General features: G+C 38.9%; 1 protein-coding gene across 11 annotated transcripts in view; it reads left to right on the top strand.

The window, feature by feature from the left end:
- Positions 1-969: 969 nt before the first annotated feature.
- LRFN5 (leucine rich repeat and fibronectin type III domain containing 5) overlaps positions 970-20843 on the top strand; it is a 236288-nt gene continuing 216414 nt past the window's right edge. For 3 of the 11 annotated variants that reach the window (XM_016153249.2, XM_016153251.2, XM_016153250.2), the window contains exon 1: positions 3009-4498. The gene's annotated coding sequence lies outside the window, so the exon portion shown is untranslated. Of the gene's footprint in view, positions 2641-2791; positions 4499-14803; positions 19225-20843 lie in introns of those variants that run through there. The other 8 variants (XR_004956251.1, XM_036238837.1, XM_016153256.2 and 5 more) reach the window with 6 other exon arrangements.

Here is a 20843-nt window from a genome sequence, read left to right as displayed (position 1 = left end):
ACCCTACTCTACAAAAAATTCAGATTCTTAAAAGTATACCAATTTCTAAGTTAGTTAATGGTAATAATGATTACATAGATTAAACTAGAAATTGCCATCTCTCTTGTCTTCAGAGGTCTTTCTTCCTCTGGAGAAAATAAAAATAAAAATTACCCTTTGTTACCCTTTGGGAAAGAATTTCTTAGCCTTTCCTTCTACCTACAAGCATATAACAAACCTCTCTTTTTCCTTTCTATTGGCAAACTCTAATCAGCTTGTATAGGAGGGAAAGGAACAAACACACACTGATTCTTGCAGTGAGAGGTACATGTCTTTTACCAGAGAGAGTTTTCTAGAGATGAGATGAAATGGGAAAGTAGAGGAAAGCACTTTTCAAATATAGTGCATAATATATAGGAAGGCTAAACAATGAAGAGATGATTTTAAGAGCTTGGTAGGGCTTGCAAACTAAAAGAACACTGAGAAGTTACACATTACAACTCCCAATATTAAGGAGACGTGAATTTCATCTTTCTCATGCAAACAACAACAAAATCACCACCACCACCACACACACACACACACACACACACACACACACACACACACACACACACACACACACACCCCAGGAAGACAGTGGAACTTTGCCCTGTCCCGAATTCTGGGTTTATTGCAACTGATTCAGTGTGCCTCCTCCTCACCTAGATCCGGGCACTAGAAAAACAAACAAAAAGAAAAACAAAAAAATTAAAAACAAAAAAAAGTTATTTAGTCCGGTGATGCAAGATCTTTGAATTTCTCATTCAACATCTTTCTATATTTTGGTCCCGAGGAGTAACTGCAAACCTTTACCTCCTGGAGGTGAGCGATTCCTATCAGGTCAGCAGGGAAGGGGAGCAAGTGGGACATTCTTGAAGGAGAAGGAGTCACCCCCGCGTCCTAAAGTATTTGGCAGTGCTCTCTAGCATCTGCTTCCAGTCGGTGCTGGTGCAACTCCGCCGCCCTCCAGTGAAGTCCCAGAAGTCGCTAAGTTTAAACTGAAACGAAGATGGAAGCATTCCCTCTTCCAGTTCCTCGGGGAGTCCCTGGACTCAGTTTGCTGCGGTTCTCACCGTGGAATGATCGGAAAACCCATTTTTTTAACTTCCGGAGACAAAAAGGCACCCGGGGCACCGCCGATGTTTTTAGTAGACACTCCTGGACTGCAGAGGTGTCCGCTGATGTATTTGTCCAAGCTGTCCCTTTGCTTTCCTTTTGTGAGGTTTCACCGCACAGCCCCCTGCTGCTGGAGTTTGACGCCAGCGCTCCACGCGAACTGGATCAGCACGCGCCACCGGGCACTGCAGAGCTTCGCCCAGAACTCCGAACTTGCGCTGTCCGCGGACTTGGAGCGCGCAGAGGCGCATCGGGAACTACAGCCTCAGAGTAGCACTCCTCGGAAACAAAGCGGCCCTAAGGATTGAGGGGATTGCTAAACCCGGGGTTGGACCTCCAGCCTGGAGGGGATAGAGAGGGGAGCAGAAGAAACGAAGGAAGAGATACGAGCAGTTTTCACCTCAAGCACTTCACCCATTCGGGTTCCTTCCTGAAAGAGTCGGCTGTGTGGGTCCTGCTTAGGGGTGGGTGCACGTGTACGCACTTGGGTGAGCCTGTGGGTGTGCTCGAGTATGAGCATGTGTGCCTCTGCAGGGCAACGCTAAAGCCTGGGAGAGATCTATTGGTAGCAAAACGCGAGAGCGCCCTATCCAAGGAGACCACTAGCACGTGGCTTTGCCAAGTGGGCCAGGAAAAGGCCCTTATTAGCCAGCTTCCCTCGGCAACCGCCAAGTCTTCCTATCTCTTTGTATTCAGACTAGTGTCCAGACAGCCGGGATCGGAGCTGAGGGGAAGTGCTCGCTGGGACCGAAGACCACGTGTTGGCGAAAGGGTTTCCTGGCTCCAGCAGAATGGAACGGCATCACTCACTCTGGGTTCCCGGGAGAAAGCCCTTTCCCAGCTGGAGGGAGCGAGGGTGGGGTCAAGGAGAGAAGCTCTGAGAGTTGTGGTAGAGACTCGAGAAAAGCCGACCTCTCTCCGTGGGGCCTGTCTAGCCTTCTAACCACCCTGCTTCTCTTTCTTAATGCAGACTCGTTCCCTAACCTAGCGACCTTAGTGGCCCGGCCTGGCTAATGATGACTATTTGGCTTGCTCTCTGCCCTTGAGATACTAAAATGTGGCCAGCTGCAGTACTGGTAATGTCTGATGCTAAGCTCAGTTGATTCGCAAATCTAAACGTTCCTTTGCGCGTCCACTTCCATCCAATTTGTAAGCAAACCTACCACCTACTACTAAGGGAACACTGGAAGCCAGTCGCAGGTGACCAAAATCTCAAGCCAGTAGCCGTTGGTCTCAGAATTTTTCCGATAGGTCATAGCTAATGACTCTTTCCACGGCCATTAGCAGTTGCTGGCTGGCCCGGTGACACTCCTTTATCCCATAATCGCGGGGCAGTGGGCGGTCAGCAAGTCACCTCTTCGCAAGGGGCTGGGGAACCGCCTGGAAGTTCGCCTCCTTCCCGCAGGTTTTCTGCCTTCTCCCTTCCCCCTGCCTGCAACGCCCCCGCGCCTCCCAGCGTAGGGATTTGCCGGCGCTGCGCGGGTGCTCTACGAAAAGCCTGGGGTAAATTGAACCGGACACACCCGGCTCTGGGGAGCGAGGGCAGAGGGCTGCGCGCCGCGCGGTGCATCTGGCGGGGGTCTCGTTTGACTCTCCGAGTCTGGGCGGTGCGGCGGCTCCCGTCACTGCGGTGAGGGCTGGGCCCACGGACGCGCGCCTGCTGCCGCCTCCATGCTGCAGCGCCGGGCGCAGTTCCTTGGGGCCGGGCGGCTGCTGTTGCCGGAACAAGCCGCCGCGGGGAACCGGGGGCACGGGCCCGCCCGCTGCGGCCGCAGCCAGGAATCTAGGCTGCCAGCCCTAAGCCTGAGCCCGTGACTCGCGCGCGAGCAGCGGGCGGGGCGCTGTGTGCAGCGGCGCGCAGGGCGCAGTGAGCGTGTGCAGAGCGGCCCGAATTGAGGACTCCGTGTGTGCGTGCGTGTGTGCGTGTTTGCGCGTGTTTTTTCCTTCCCTCGGGGATGTTAAGGGTTTCTCAGATGGCTACTCCCTTGGAATTCTTGACTTTGTGAGGCTCCGGCTGTGAGCACAACCCACCCACATAATCCATTTTGCACGGTCGGTTTGTATCAGGAGAAAAAAAGCGCAACTGGACGGGGGTGGGGCAGACAAACGAAACCTTCTGGAAATAAGCACATGCACATTCACACACTCACAAGAGCGAGGAACAATGAAAGACATGGGAAGATCTTCATAACCTTCCCGCTGGCCTTTCCGTTATCCGGAAGGATTCTGGATCCTTTCTACCTTTTGAAGGCATCTTGGCATTTTATTTTGTAAGCTGCTCTTCAACTAACTGTGTGTGTGTGCGTGCGTGTGTGTGTGTGTGTGCGCGCGCGCGCGCGCTCACAAACCTTTCTGATGTATTTGACTGTCTTTTATCCAACTGCCCAGAAGCAAATGTGTTAACTCGGCGGTGTCCCTCGTTGCCCGGGTTCTCGAAGAGGGCGGAGGACGCCCAGACCCATTTCCCCTGCTGGATTCGGAGCGGCTGCCTTGCTGTGGACCTATGTGTGTGGATCGCTTTACCCAGAGGCTTGGAAAGTGCTAGTATTAGCCTGCTTTCAGGTACATTACAAGGTCACCAGAGGGTCCCGCAGCTGTCTTGTGCAATCCAGACCTTCCTGTCTTGTCCAGAAGGATATTTACTTTTCAGTCCACATCATTTGAAGCTAAAAGTTCAGCCCTTCGAGCTGGTTCTGGTTTCTGCAAAAGCAAGGTAACAAGGATTGCTTTTAAAACTGCTTAACGAAATCCCCGACTCTTTCTCAGCCCTTTCCTGGCTCTCTCTTCCCCACCAAAATGTCACCAGCTCTTGAATTACGTGGATTTGGGTTGGAGGAGAACTTGAAGGAAACGTGATCAACCGGCTATGTCAGACCACTGTCTTGCCTTCCCGTGGTCCGGTGGGCATCGAAGCCGATCCTGAGAAGCACTCGTCCCCTCTTTTGCTCCCTCCCCGTGCTATGCTGGTTGTGCGTGTGCAAGGGTGAATGCGAGTGCGCGCGCGCCCGGGTGCGAGTGTGTGAGTGTGCGTGATTTTGAGTGTGTGTGTGTGTGTGTGTGTGTGTGTGTGCGTGCGCGCGCGGCCGCCCTGCCTCTGCCGGCTCCCTGGGCGCAGAAACGCGGGTTTCATGGGGCAACCGCGGTGGATTCCACACCCAACGCGACCTGCGGGCAGCGGCGGCAGTGGCAGGAGACGCCTCTCGGACTTCCTAGGATGCAGGTGCTGAGCTATGGCAAAGGGCAGAGAAGTGAGGAGCGAGACCCGCGTACGACTGTGAAAGCTACCTGGAGCCACCTTGCCGGGATTGTACCTGCGGGCAGAAAGTCCTCCTACGACCGTCTTTTCCTCTAGAGGCACCAGGTAACAAGCAAACGACTATCCGCCTCACCCAGTTTCCATCTGATCTTGTTTCTAGTGTCTTATCTGCATTGCAGTCTACTTTACTTATTAATGTTTTGGAAATCATTAGGAAGAGCTGAGTATCCAAGGGCGTTCCGTGATGTTGTAATATAATTTCTAGTAGGTGGAATATAAATCTATACTTGAGCAATTAATCTAGCAGTGAAAGCTAAAGAAATATGGATACACTGCACCCTAACTGATTATTTTGGAAAGCTGGGCGTGTTGAACCTGTCTGAAGATGCTAGAGATTAAAATCCAGTATTTCCTTCAGGCTGTGGTTGCCACGGACCATTTGGTATCCAGCCCTCCTCAGATTGTGGACTGCCAGAGGGTGTTTGATTTCTACCCATCATTTCAGGCAAGGATCATTTTTGACCGTTCTCTACCTCTGGTACCAGGTTGTTTTCCTTCCTTAATGAGCTTGCCACATCCTTTAGTAGTTGTAAATTGCGCATCTGGAGACTTAACCTCAAATGGAGTTTTCCTGGAACTTGCTTTGCATGGAAGGGAATTCATTGTCACGTTGTGTGTGTTGAGATATGGTGTTTAATTGTGAGGGTTCGCTTTTATGTAGCAAAATAGATCTATGAAAGAAGTCAATTTTAGATGAGGTAGACTAAAACCATAACCACCACCCCAACACCCAGATGTATTGTCTCAGTTGTAGAGAGGGATTTGTGTGTGGTAGATTTTTCCTTTTTCCTTTTTCTTTTTTTTTTTTTTTTTTATTGGGGTGGGGGAGTGTTTGTCTCTGTAATTTTGAAAATCCTTGCCAGTGCCTTGATTTACAAGGAGTAGGGTGGATTTTTGACTGCCTCATTAACATATTGAGTCTGATATGTTAAAATGGAGATTCCCATGGCCCAGTTGAGGCAGAACAAATTTAGTGAACTTCCAAAGCCCTTTACCTTCGCACCTTATTTCTCATTTCCTTTCCCTAACACCTCTGTGTCCCATACAGAAAATTTCACTCCTTTCTTGGGGACATTAGGATTAACAAGATAAAGCACTTCCAGAGTTTTATTCCATAGTGAAGGCACCCTGAATAATTCAGCTAAGGAGAGCTAGTTTGTCTCCCACCCTCCAGAGCTGCCTGCTGGCTGCACCCAGTAGAGGATTTGGCCTGGCCCAGCACAAGACGCCCTGCCCTGCTCCAGGAGACAGTGACTGGGGCTGCTCCCAGGGTTTCTTTTCTCTTTGCTGAAGCTGCTTAGAAAGTATAGGGGCGCTGCCTGCTATTTCTCCTCTCGCTGCATTTCTATAGATATCCATATGATGGCATTTGCAGACTACAAGCTGGCCTCTAGCTTGCTGCTCTCCCTTTATGTCCCCAACTCCTCTGGAGTCTGGGCTCGGCTGCTGCTGCAGCCCTCACAGGCTGGTGGTGCTACAAGGCCATGTATGCAAGGAGCTTGGGGGGTTGGGCTCCTCCACTGCAGCTGCCAGGCCCTCATTGACACTCGCTTGGGGCGGGGCAGAAGAGCTCAGCGTGCCCCCTGGCAGACAGCAAGTGCATCATGGCCGAGGTGGCTGCCTGGATATGAGAGGAAGGAGGTAAAGAGACATGCACAGAGGGCAGTGATGTCCTGCACCTGCAACCTCACCGCGCTCCTTGTAAATGAATATTCAAGAATATAGAACGAAGCTTGCAGCAAAAATGCCTTGATATTCAAATATTGTATGATTCCTCGGGATTCAAAACCAGAAACTAAGTGTGTTTTTCTTAGATTTCCATTTGTTCCTGTCTTTCTTCTCTCTCCTCTTGCTCTCCTGGATTTAATCAGCTCATTTATACTCCTGTTTTACCCCCATTGGAAAACCAGTGGCAAGACAACTATACCACCCCCTCACCCCATGCCCAGTAGACAAAAAGATGAGAGCCACTCTAAAGACAGATTTACTCTGTAACTTTGAGCTCTAGGGAGAACCAAGAAAGGATATAGAGAATAACTGGGCTTTAACAGAAAAACAGGTCTCCACGCTACCTTCTGAAGACTCAGAAAGAAAAGGATACTGCTTGCATAAAAACTGAAAATACCTGGGACTTGGAGAGGAATTAGTGAGGATTTTTCTTTTCTTTTTTCTTTTCTTTTCTTTTCTTTTCTTTTCTTTTCTTTTCTTTTCTTTTTCTTTTAGTGAATTTATTCGTATTTCCCCTATCACTCAGAAAATTCTAGACAGAAAACTGGTGTGTACTAAAAATCTGACAAGAACACTTCTTTGCTCCCTAAATTTCTCCAGAACATTATTACAACAGAAAATATATCATACTCATAATATTTGTTAGCAAATACAGCATATCTGTTTAGAGGGTGCCCAAAAAAGACCAAATGTTGGGGGAGAATATAAATACTTGGGAAAATGATATGTTTTCTCTATCTCCCTCTTCATTTCACTTCCTTTTAGACTTTTCTCACTAAGGATTCAGGCTTTTGCAGATTTAGTTTTGTCCTTGTACCCTCATCCTCAGAGGTTAGGTGAAATGTCATAACCAAATAGAACTGCTAGCACAGAGTTTCATGTATAGAAGTTCTTTAAAGAAATAGAGATTCCCGCCTCCCTTCCCTTCTCCCTTTTCTGGAGAGACAGATGTGCAAACCAGTTTGGAGATCTGAGTCCACTGTCCTTGTTAAGCGTTGTGCTTAGGTAGAACCAGCCTGGCTCACTAATGGGTTAAGACTGTCAGGTATCGATAGGAAATTTCCCGGCAAAATCTTCCTTCCTTATAAGCCCTCCTGTGGTCACTATTAAGAGGGGCAGAATAGTAGTGTCAGGACACTCATGGGAACAGATGTGAGCATATAGGCAGGTGGAAAGAAGTTGTCACTTGACTCCTGTCTCCCAAATTTTTGGTCATTTCCCCCCTTTTTTTCAAGAGGAGAATGACCTTGAACAACACCATTTTTCTGTGCTTCACACACTTCCTTTCTGAAACATGAGATGTATATATGGACATTTACACACACACACACACACACACACACACACACACACACACACACACACCCCTTGTTTTTGAAATATGAGGTTCCTGTGCCTGTGTATTCTGGAAAGGATTCATCAAGATGTATCTCTGCCAGAGGTGATTTTCTTTACTTTTTTTCAAGAGGGGATCACTGTGGTCACTTGAGGGAAGATTGCCCCACCCTTATTGCCTTTTCCATTATTTTTGTTCCTCTGTTACTGAATGTATTCTTGGTGTTAAAGCAGTGCCTGCTTATGGCAATGCTGTTAAAATGACCATCATATGTTTTGTGTGCCCTTTATATTTTCATGAATCACCATCAGTTCCCTTTGTCCATCTAAACCAGTATTCTGTTTTCTGCTGCTGTTTGAAGTACTTTGGCTCGATAGTTTTGCTGAGTTTTCTAGCTATGAAATTAGGATCTTGCCTTCCGTTGATACTATTGCTGTGTTGTTATGTGGTTGAGATGAGATGCTTGCAGATATCTAACAATGTTCCTGCCTCTATGTAAAACTACAACATAATAGCTCTATATCTTAACTACTCAATAATTTCAAGAGCTATTTGTAATAAATAATATTGCTGCTATATATTTTTGCAGAAAGCTACTTGAAACTTTCTAAAGGCTTAAGTGGGTAATCTATTAACTAATTCCAGTGATTTTTATTTTTTCTTTACGCAGAAGTATACTATAATGGCATTACTTTCAGAGTTTTATGTATAATGTAATCTATTCTATGTTTCATTGAAGAATAAAGATATAAATTTAAGCCTTTAAGTAAAAGAGATTATGACCCCACAGGGAATTTTGCTAAATCATTCCACTGTTACATGTGCATAGCTTTGCCTTGTTCAGGAAATCTTGAAAGTGATACTACTCATTATTTTTCTACAGCCCACATTTTTATTCCTGTGGCATCCTTCAATCATTGAGGACTATTTAAAACCTAAGGCAGTATAATTTGTCCATTACATGGTGTGTGCATGGTAAAATTAAGAAGTATTATGTTTATAAGTATTGAAGCTATTCTGGTTAGAGGTGAACCATTTTTATCATGCTCTATTAATATAAATTGTATGTTATTATGAAAACCCTGGTATCATATAAGCATAACAAGAGATAGAAATACAAGAATTTAATTCAGAGATAGTTAAAGCTGTTTTTAAGCTTTTACATCATAGTTTTCTGATAGATATTGTTCTGACAATGCTGAACTCTGACATAATTTAATACTAATTATCAAGATGATTAACAAGTGATAGAATATTACAATGGAATTACATGGTTGCATAAATGCACTATCTTTTACTGATACCAAGTAAACCATATGAAAAAGCTTTGTTATTTAAATTGCGAACTATATTGGTAAGATTTCTTGGAAATTGGCTTTGATAGTCTGTGTTCGTTCAGTTACAAACCTAGTCACATTGGCAGGAAAATGTCAATTGACCAATTTGCATCTTCCTAGAATATATACTTTTTTATAGAATAAATCTGTTTAAACTTAAATCTTATGCTCTTCTTTTTTCACGGGAGCATATATGTAATTTTGTACTTTAAAAAATCTTCCAATGAAATATTTTGAAATTGGTCTTATTATAATCCTGGTGAAGAATAATTGCAGAATTGCTACTGAACAGTGAATCTGTTTTAGATTTTATAACAAAAAAGGCTCTAGAAAAGAAATAATAAGATAAAGTTATAGGATCCTTCTTCCCAACTCTGGGAATGTTTTCTTAATTCTTAGGAAAAGAATGAAAGAACACATTAATTAGATTAATACCTACTTAATTAGAACCAGTATATTTAATCAGGGCTAGAAGCCAAAACAGTATTGTTTATGTTACTGGATTTTCACTTTGCCTCCTTAATTTTTTTGAGGAAATGCTAAAGAGCCCTAAAGGACACACACCAGTTGCTCTCTGGATTCCATTCCCCATGGTGACTTCTCAATTTCTATCTAGAATCAAACTGCGTGAATCTTAGTAGTGTTGCTTTCAAAGTTATAGGTTATTTGCATTAAAGATTTACTAGTGAGAGCATATCAACTCTGTAACCATAAAAACTAACTTTCTTATTTTCTTTGGAAACAGGCTGTGGTATTTTCTTAGTAATTAACTCTTTCTGTTATGTTTTTCCCATGGTGTAAAAATTAGTTTATGAAATGATTTATGTGCACTTGGTTTTATTAGTGGTAAGGCATTTGTATAAAAACACTAAAATGCACACAATTTAAATGGCAACATTGAACACTATATTGAGTAGTATATATATTTTATTCTATAAAGAGAGATCATTATATCATTAATATTCACAGATATTTTACTTCGAAATGCCTCATTTAATAGAAATGTGTCTACCTTGTCACTGAAAATTTGGGTTTTTTTGAAGGAAGTATATCAGATATTTGCCATGTTTTCGATTCTTTAAATGTTAGAAACTTTATTTTTTTATTTTATTAGTTTCAAGTATACAGTACATTGTTTAGACATTTATATAGTTTATAAAATGATCCCCCTAATTGATCCTTTTCTCTTCTGGTTTTCCACCTAGCCAATATATTAATGCTAACTGCATTCCCTATGCTGTACTCCCCATCCCTGTTACCATCTATCAACTAATTGTACTTCTTTAACCCTTTACCCCATTCTCCTAGCCACCCAAGTTCCCCTCCCTTCTGTCCTTCGCCAAATTGTCCTCAATGTTTGTCTGTTTTTGATGAGTTTCTTCTTTTTTGTTCCTTAGATTCCACATATAAGTGAAATCACATGGTGTTTATCTTTCTCTGACTTATTTCACTCAGCATAATAACTTCTAGGTCCATACATGTAGCTGCAAATGACAGTATTTTTTTAATGGCTGAGTAATATTCCATTGCATATATGAACCATAACTTTTTTATCCAGTCATCTGTTGATGGGCATTTAGATTGCTTCATATCTTAGCTGTTGTAAATTGAAGATTGAGGTTCATAGATCTTTACAGATTATTGTTTTGGTTTTCTTTGGATAAATACCCATAGCAGTTGTACCAATTTGCAATCCTACCAACAGTGTACGACGGTTCCCTTTTCTCTGCATCCTCACCAGCACTTGTTGTTCTTTGATTTATTGATGACAGCCATTGTGACAGGTGTGTGGTGATATCTCATTGTGGTTTTACTTTGCATTTCTCTGATGATTAATGACTTTGAGCATCTTTTCATATGTCTATTGGCTATCTGTATTTCCTCGTTGGAGAAGTATCTGTTTGGATCTTCTGCCCATTTTTTGAATTGGATTATTTGTTTTTTTGTTGTTGAGTTGTATGAGTTATTTATTTTGGATATTAACCTCTTACCAGATGTGTCAATAGCAAATATCTTCTCTCAATCAGTTGGTTGTCTTTTGTTTTGTTGCCGGTTTCCTTTGCTTTACCAAAACTTTTTAGTTTGATGTAGCCCCATTTGTTTATTTTTTCTTTTGCAAATGTTAGGCATTTTAACAACATATAACTAAACAGTGGATCCTAACCTCATGGAACTTATTTTCTTATTACCATGAAAGATACAAACAAATGTATAAGCTAAAAAGTAACTGGTATACCTGGTATTTTAAATTCTATTTTGATATTTTATGCTTTGTAGGAGGAAAGAGAGAGGAAATCAGAAAATCATTAAATGTGTTTTGTGGAGGTGTGTTGTTGCAATGATATAAGTACAAAAATGGAGATTTCACCAACCTGTGTCTCAGGTAACCTGGAGCAAGTCTTAAAACCTCTCTGACTGTTTGTTAGTGTCCTCACCTTCATTTTATATGAAGATAATTATAAGAGATACTTAGCTAATATCATCATCATCTTCATCACCATCATCATTATCATCTTATCATCAGCTATCATGAGGGTAAAGGAGGAAACTAAAGGAAGTATTAATTGGATGACCTCAAGGCATATTCTTTGGAGAGTCATAGACCCCCCAGGGTTCCAAGGAATGCTATAGCTGAACCAAACCAGAGGTTACACAGTCCATTGTCTTCAGAAACCAAGTAGAAGATGTAAAGCAAGAAATCTGGCTGGGTTTAAGAAATTATAGGCTGTAGGATCTCTGGTACGCTAGACAGTGCCTGACTTACCCAGGACATTTAAATTTAAATTTATTTAAACTCCTGATGGGTCTGACATTGTGGAGCTTTTATGTTATTTGCACATCTGTTCAACTTTAAATTTCCTCTAAAGCATTTCTGTCAGTTGGTCATCTTAACTAAGCTTGAGTACCTTCAGTGATTCTAAAATCACTCCACCTAAAATAGATTATTCGAATTTTAAATAGGCATATTATAAAATTTCTTTTTGGGGTTGAGCCAGAAATCTCCCATCCTATAGCTTATACTTAATTTCAATACAGAAGGAAGGGCACATAATAAGTCTAATACGCAGTGACAGAACCTCAGATATTTAAGCAGAGTTACTTGAGATCTCCAATGTGTGATTGCTCTGCTTATGACTAAACATAACTCTGGACCTAAACTGATTTGGGTGGTTTTCTCTCTGTCATGATTTCAAGCCCTTTTATCTTTTATGCTCAATAAATGTTAGTTATCATAAGTCTTCATCATCACTCTCTTCTAGATGGGCCCTTGTTTGTTTGTCTCACTTTTTATTGAAGTGTGGTACCAGTACTAAAAAACCATAGGGGTTGACTAGTATAGAGTTGAGCAGGGCCATTATTTCTTTGCTTTTGGAACAGAGAAAGGAGGTACATGCTTTTTTTTTTTTTTTTTTTTCTTTTGAGCCCAGACAAGGCATTAGAGTCCTTAATATATCTGAGATGTTACAACTCGTTGGTCCACATTTGTTTAAAGATGAAAAGTATTTGCCATTCTGAGGCTAAACACTAGTAAAGATACCTGTGTAAACCAAAATTTTAGACTGTAATAAAGAATAAATGGCATTTATTTGAGCGAAAAGGAGCTGCAGCCCAGGAGATACAGATTCAGGTAGCAACCTAAATTGTGCTCTGCAGAGGCCATCTTTTATAGTGAAAGGTCCTTCCCAGGTTATAAGTTAGGTCACTTTTAAGTACATGAGGAATTTAAATTGTGCAGTTCTGATTAGATGGGGCAGGTGGAACAGCGAAACCAGGGTTTCCCAGTGGTAAGACAGTGTAAACAAATGGGGTATAATGTGGGAAGCTGAGGGTTCGGTCTGAAGTTCTTCCTGGTGTACAGTTTGTGAGAGGCCCATCAGTAAATGACCACTAGGCTCTTACTATTCATAAAATTTGGGACTTGACCATGGCGAGTTTAGCAGATAAATTCCTTCCAGGGTTTCGTATTTAATGAATCTTTCTTCTAGAGGTTTACACCTGAGACCACTTTCTCAACATTGATGTTATAGGATTTGCTCATAAGGATGAAATTATCTAAATCTTTTCCACTAAACATTGAAAGAAAAATAACTTATAAATTATAATGATGTTATTAATAATAAATATGGAAAGCAATGAAATAGAGCAAGGCAAGATTACTAGATTTTACTCCACCCTAAGGGGATGGGCTAGCTGCCTCATGGGTTCTTTGATCTAGACAAAAATGACTCAAGGCCCATTCTTTGATTCCTTTAACAAACATTTATTCAGTATTTAATGCTTACTTAAATACTCCGCTCAGAGTTTCTCCTTTGAGACACAAATGCCGAAATGGCATAGATGCCACTGGGAGGAAGCTGCAGTCTAGAGTGAGGAACAAATATTCTTCCAGAGAGGCAGCCCTAGGCCTGAATCAGTCTTGATGACGTTCTTACTTCTTTGTCTTTTAATTTACTCTTAAACCTAGATGGTACTGATTTTTATAATAATTTAATCTGAGTTACCTTCTCCATTTTTGGAATAAAATCAACAATGATAATCCTAATAGTTTCTCCAGCCTCTATGTGAGGTTACTTCACTTCTAACAAGGGAGAAAATAATTTAAATATAGAAGGGAATGACAGTAGAACTACCTTTATGTAGTATCCTCGCAGAATAAATCTTTTGGTTATTGACGTTCTTCATAATCTTGAATGTGATTCTTTTCAGGCATCATGTTTTAAAATATTTTTTAAAAGTTATATTTTTAATGTAAGTGCTACTTATTAAAATTGACACACTGATTCTAAATATAGTTAACCTTTTCCTAACAACATCACTGTATATGTTAGTGAATGCAAAACACTCTCAGGGACTAATTCATGACATGTTTAAGGCAATTCGTACTGAAACAAAAAATTCCCCAACTTCTTTTTTTTTCCCGTCTGTCTTCCATTTATGATTTTTCTTTGATTTATCCTTGCTCTCTTATAGTTAACTTTTTCCAGTAGGCCTATTTTCCTTTTTAAGTCAATGATAAGAACTTATTAATAAAATAATAAGATTGTTAGATATATTTGTAAAGTAAGAGCCTGAGGATGAATAAAATTCTAAGACGTCCTCTACTGAGGAAAGTGCATGAATTTTCCTCCAAGTACTTTATGTGGAAAGCACTGGAAGGTGCCAATACATATATCTTGGATAATATATAATAGATGATGATGATCAGCAGCATCATTTTCTGGCACTCTGTGCCAGGCACCGTTGTTTTTCACTTTCCTCTAATCTATGGAATAACCCTACAGTTTAGGCATGATTATATACATTTTTAGAGAAGTGGAGGCTGCAGGGAGTTAATTTACTTGCCCATAATTGTATGACTAGTAGACGATAAGCCTAGAATTCAAATCAAAATATTTGTGATTCTAAAAAAAATGCTATGTCCGCTTTACTTAGATTATTCTCTTTTCCTATCCTTTATAGCTGTTTTTGTTGTCGTTGTTATTGTTGTTGATTTTTAAATGTGCTTTTAAACTCCTTCAAGAATGATGGCCATCCTTTGAATATGTACCTCATTCTTAATTTCTTTTTTCTTTATGGTACTCTATGAAGTGCCAGGTTTTATATCTGAAAGTTTATGAAAAACTTTATAGTTATCCATTAGAGGATTCTGTAGCTGCTCTTATTGAAAAGGCAGTGTTTAATCCTGAATCTGGAATATAAGTATACACTAATTTTTTGATGTGTGTGCTAGACTAGACTGTGATGTTGGGTGATTTATTCTACCAATTCTCATCTGTAGCAACAACTTGCAACTCATTATAAACTAACTGATATGTCTTAAAGAAATAAATAATTGTTCCCTTGAACACTTAGTGTAGAAGGATCAGAGAATTGTGTAACTGTTAAGATTGGATGGAACTTGGTGATCATTACCAAGTTCATCATTAAGCATTTACATTAAGCATTTACATTTATCTAATTGTGTTCCACATTCTAATCACCTCTTATTCCCTTTACCATGCTGTTTGTACAGGCTGCTGTTGTCATTAGTGAGTGCTTCAGGATTTATCCCTAAGTTACCTCCTCCTTCTGGGAAAGGGTCAGGAAAAAAGTTAAATACCAAACTCATTTCCTCACCTTAATTCCAGGTTTCTGTGCTGTTATTTTAGTGACAGAGGGGCCTAACAGTCAGCCAAAATCTGACGGTTAATTCTAGATATATATTTGGCAGAACAGATCATTTCTAAGCCATGTGGTGTGTTACCATCTGTTATTTACTTTCTTACCTCCTTTGGAAAATTCAAAATGGCCACAAATTCATTACATGTCTTCCCATCAAGAATAGATATCTATTTTCCTTCTCCTTGAATCTGGACTGGCTTTCTACTTGCTTTGAATAATAGGTGTGGCAGAAGTTATATAGTATAACTTCCAACCTTAATCCTCCAGGGAGCATGTATATCCTCTACTCTTGCCCTCCTGGATGGTAGCATCATGCAAAGAAGTCTGGGTTTCCCTGCTGGAAACAGTGACCCAGCTGAAGCCAGCAGCAATGGCAATGCATGTGAATGAGGCCATCTTACACTATTCAGACACAGTTGAGCTTCCGGTTATAGTCATGTGAGCGATCCTATATTCGTCCAGCAGAAGAACCTGCTCAAATTGATGACCCACAAATCATGAAAAAATAAAATGGTTTTTATTTTAAGCCATTCATTTATAAGGTGGGAATAGATAACAGAGACATGCTCCTTGGGTTATGGAGAATAACTAAGCACACCGTGCCTATTTTGGAAGACAGCCTTGCCTCCATTTTTTTATACTTTTATCAAGTATGTGCCAAAGATCTACTATATTTAGGCAGGCTGCCCATTTATCCATGGATACATGAATTTTGAAATAATATATTCTTTTCTTAAACCTTTGGAAGTATTTGCAGATTCCTCAACTGCCTTAAATTTCCTCAAAATACCTTTTCCTAAGATGTTTTTGAACATGGCTGAATATAATTTTGATTTGCCTGTTTTCTTCTGCACCCAATTTCCACTGCATTAGAAGAACATCCTTGCAAGGTTGTACTCTATGCAAGGGATCATGCCATTCATCTAAAGCCTAAGGAAAAATTTGTCTTTGTTTCTCCAAGTTGCATTTGTCCTTGGTTTAGTTCAGAGTGATATTTTGTCATTTTTCCAAGATTTCATTTTACATTCTAATTATGTTTTAGTGATTCATATTTACTATTCATTTCTTCTGTAAATTAAATTTAGATTGCACAATTTCTTTATTCTGGGACTTCATACACACCTCATTTTATTTAATAATATTCTCATTTACATATCAAATTACTCTACAGAAATTCGGCATACTGTTACAGGTAAAATAAGATGCAGGATGTAGGCCATGGAACAGTACAATTATAGTGGTTTTATAACTTTTCATTACTAGTTATTTGCAAAAAATGCATAATCATAAAATAAATGCAATCAAATTTAGTGTTTTTACTTTTCATAAAGATATAACATTTGTGAAGAGGTGAATGTCAATGCATATCACATTCACCTAAATATTTTCGTAAAATGTGTTTTGTTATAGATTTGAAAGTCTCCCTGAAATATATTGAAAAGGAAATATTTTATTTACAATTTTTTTCTGCTATTTCATACTATAAATTCAGTTTAATATAAGTTAGGTAATGTATGTCATGTTAATCATTCGACATTTCTACTAGTTAATTCTAAATTAACCAAGTACATATTCCATCTGCTGCATGCTGCAATATACATTAAAATTATTTTTAACATGATATATATCAATTTTCTCATCTGAAAAATGTGACTGATGTTGATGTCCCCGTAGCCTGTTGTGAGGAAGAAGTGAAATAATGCCACCCGGCATTTCACACAGTTACTGGCAAATAATAGAATGCTCAAACAGCACTAGCAAAACACATATCCTTACACTTTAGCTATCAGAGTGTAATATTTGGCCTTAGTAGGTTTTCAGTTTGCAAACCTCTTTCTACTTTACTCTTTTGAGGCCCTGAGTTTGAAGGAATCTTCTGAAAACAGTATCATTGCAATACTTTTCTTTCTCAATGAATGCAGACATTTTAAAAGAAATGAATAACAAAAAAGCAAACTTTCATACAGGTCTAGCATAACTAAATTTGTTAAACTAGTTGGAGTAATATTTTAAAAGAAACATCTCAAATAACATGATTAGGAAAACTGAAGATAATAATTATTTTATGAATTACCTGATAGGCAGGACTGATCCAGGTTGATTAGAGTTTTAAAATTATATAGTTTGGTAGAGCTTTTGAAGAAAAACAATATACAATTACAAACACAGAAGTTATGCAGGGTGCCTTGGAAGGGGTTAAAGTGTCAACTTTAGCTTTGTGGCATATCTGCTTTTCGTGTTACATACATAATCATGGAATTCTGAAGAAAATTAGTTACTTTCTTTTTGTTTCAGAAAATCAATTTTATAATTCTTTAGGCTAACTTGTGCCAAGAACTATTTTTTAACTCATGGTAATCTCTTTAATAATTCTAGTACATTTCAAATATGTTTTTTTAAATTTATCTAAGTAACAAGTACATGACTATAGCACTTCCTGTTTTATTGGGGTCAGAATAAATGGACAAATTAATATTTGTAATTAATAAACAAATTTTTTCAGTGATGCTGGGGAAATCACTTTAATTTCAGGTGATATTTGTAACATTACAATTGAAAACATTAAATAAATCATTATCTCTAAAGCATCTATATTAAAGAAAGGATGCAAATTTAATGGCAATTTTAAAGGAAAGTGGAGAATTTCAGTGAAATCATGATTGGTAAAAAATGTACACTCAGCAGGTGTTTGAGTATTGATATGTACATTAATTAATAAATATTTGTTTTAGAGTAGAGCTATAGAGCACTAAAATCTATGTCTATAAATTTTAGAAACCAGATTCGTTTTCTTATAGTCACTTCCTGTATACTGCTGTTTACATTCTAATGTTAATAAATGAACATTGGGGATCCATGGAAGTCACTATTTATGAAATATATATATGTAAAACAGCCCTTAAAAAAATGTAATGTATTAATGTCACTCTGAAGATTTTTCTTATCCTACATATTCCCTCAATAAATTACAATCTGTATTAGCAACAGGAAGTATCAACTCTTTCAAACTGATTCAAAGTGCATAGTACACAGTTTTCCTGGTTGGAGTATTATGTTGAGGGAGATTCAGTGCTTCTTGGATGGAGAGAATCCATGTGAGTGAGCTGAATTTAAATGGGGTTTGTACTCATTCTTGCTGAACTGGTGCTATCAATAACAATTTAAAGATATGATTTACCATGGTAAGTTGAAATCATATATTGATAATATAGCAATCCAAGGAGGAGTTGAGACGTGCAGTTGAATAATGTTTAAAAGAATGAGACAAATGGAGTGATATGATACTCCTAAGCTTGTTAGAGTTCAGGTTATATAATCAGCATTCTATACCTGGTCTCAACACCAGAGTTAAGGCTGGAAAACAAGTTTGTGTCACTTAGGACCCATTTACTCTAAGTAGAAAATTAAACTCAAATTGGCTAAAGCACAAAGGAATTTCTTGGTTCTCACACCAATATCTTCAGATATAGCTTGATTCAGGGTTGAAATTATTGAAAAAACTGGGATCCAACTTTCAACTATATTTTCTCTCTATTATTTCCTTTCTCAGGTTTGGAAGGGTGGATCACTGTAGCTTCATATCATAGAATGATATGAAGGAAAGGGGCGAATTGCTTCCTGACAGTCTGATCAAAGGTCTTTTAATTGTTTCTTTTCAGCCCTAGTTGTTTGGCTTGTGTTCTGTTAACATCTCCAAAGTTGGAACTTGGTTAGAAGGAATCAAATAACTATTTGGTTTATTTACCTTTTCCTTCTTCCTGTCCTCTTTTCCTCCTCCTATTCCTCCCCAATTTCCTTTCTTTCAGAACTATTTAAGAATATAAAATGTAAAATGATAATGACTGAATTTAAATATAATTTTTAAAAAGTCTCAGCTTTCTGTTCACTTTTCTCTTTGTAAAACAGATCGTACAAATGCTGGAATAATGATAGCTTTTGTATTTGTTTTTATGATCTTTCTCAATCTTCTGAAGTTTAGCATTCTCCATTATGAATTATTCACTTCTTGAAATCATACTTATTTTTTGATAAGAATAAATAATGTTCTTATCAGCTTCCTTTCTAACTTTCTGTTATAATATAATCTTAAGGTTGTAAGTGATAATGATGAACTCAGTTGTAACTGGGATAAGCTATCGTTTTGTTTCATCGTTCTATTATAGTTTCGGCTGAAGAAAAGAAGTAAGAAACCCCTGGCATGAGGTGAGGTGAGTCAGTTTGAGAACCTCTGCCTCAGCATAGGGTCACTTCAGTTGTGAAAGCTCAGTCTTCCATCCCCTCAAAAGGTCATTGCTGCTCCCTCAGGACCATAGCATTTCTAAAGGCATTAAAAAGACTTCCTTTTAAAAATAAAACAGTTCAAATTAATACCTGTGGAGATTTTGAAAAAGTTTTGTGTGTTCCTCTTAAGTGGCATATCAAAAAGTCATCAAACACACCTGAGTATTTCAGGGAACTCCAACATAATGCAGTTAGTGGTATATGCAACCTGCATTAAGAGGTTTTAATAATCAGTTTTCAATGTCTTTGTTATAAAACTCATGAAGAAATTTTTCAAAAAAGTGTAGCCCTCCCTGACTCTCTAGCTGTAATTAATCACTGTATGCAAATCTCCCCACATTTCTATTGTATTTTAATTGCACTGGGCAGGCTTCTTAAGGTAAAAGCCATTCTTTAAAAGTTGAATATTTACCTTCATATTAGCTAACTTCAATATAGTGATAATGAAACCTTCCTTTTCAATTTTTAGTCAGAGTACTCTAAATTTTACTAACTAATTATGGTAAAATCACAACTCTGCATTCTTTACTGGGAGGATGTTGGCAGCTGCTTCTGAAGAAATTAATGCAGTGTTCCTCTTTTCTCTAGTGTAATATAACTAGTTTAACATTTACATTTGCAACAGTAAGTTGATGAATTATTTAGACAGAAATTGTTCCTGGCCACTATATATAAGGTATTTTGATATCAAATATCTTAAGCTTCGGCTATCCTGTGTTTGAAATAACTTCTGTCCCTTACTTCTCTATGGGTAACACATGACCTATATATTTTACTAGCTAAGCATACTTTAGGATATTTACTCTTTCAAGTATAGTCCAAGACATTGCACTTTTAATCAGTCAATGTGGACTCCAATTTGAATGACTAATTAGTTTTCTTGCAGTTAGTCCTTTTTTCGAAGTATCATTGCTATTTTTAAATTATAATCAACAATAGATTGTTCGTAATCGTGAACAAGGTAGATATACTGTAATATAATATCATGTATCATTTGCAGTCTCTTCAGATAATTCTATAGAGGGGAAAAGCATTGAGCTGGAAGGTTATCAGCAAAAGTAGAATATATTAAGAGACATAAAAATTGCACTCTCTTCCTTGTCTTTTCCAATTTGAATAGAGTACTCATTGTATGAGTTTGCACGAAATCTGCAAAGTGCTGTAAAGACTCGCTTTTAATTGAGGTAATCCTGAGCTTTTTGAAGTGTAACCAAGTGACACTTTGATTAAGCAGTGGTTGAATTCTGAAATACTATTACTCTACATCACTGCTGGGAACCTTAATAGGAGTAAAGAGTCTTACTAAAGGAGCAACTACAACAACAAAGCAAAAACAAAGAAACGAATAATTGAATCATGGTACCTTTTATAACAATTCTGTCACAGTTCATACACACTTTCTTTTGTTCTTTGGTTTAAATTAATAAAGAATACCCCTCCTGATTCTCTTTATTTTTTCCTTTTCTTTGTTTTAGTTCTAAAAACATCAATTAATGCCAGATGAAAGATCGTAATTATAGGTTAATCAGTTGCCCGTTTAATTTTA

The sequence above is a fragment of the Rousettus aegyptiacus genome, unplaced genomic scaffold, assembly GCF_014176215.1.
Source record: "Rousettus aegyptiacus isolate mRouAeg1 unplaced genomic scaffold, mRouAeg1.p scaffold_m13_p_3, whole genome shotgun sequence".
Lineage (NCBI taxonomy): Eukaryota > Metazoa > Chordata > Mammalia > Chiroptera > Pteropodidae > Rousettus > Rousettus aegyptiacus.
Note: the sequence above shows the minus strand (reverse complement) of the source record. Positions and strands in the feature narration are given on the sequence as shown.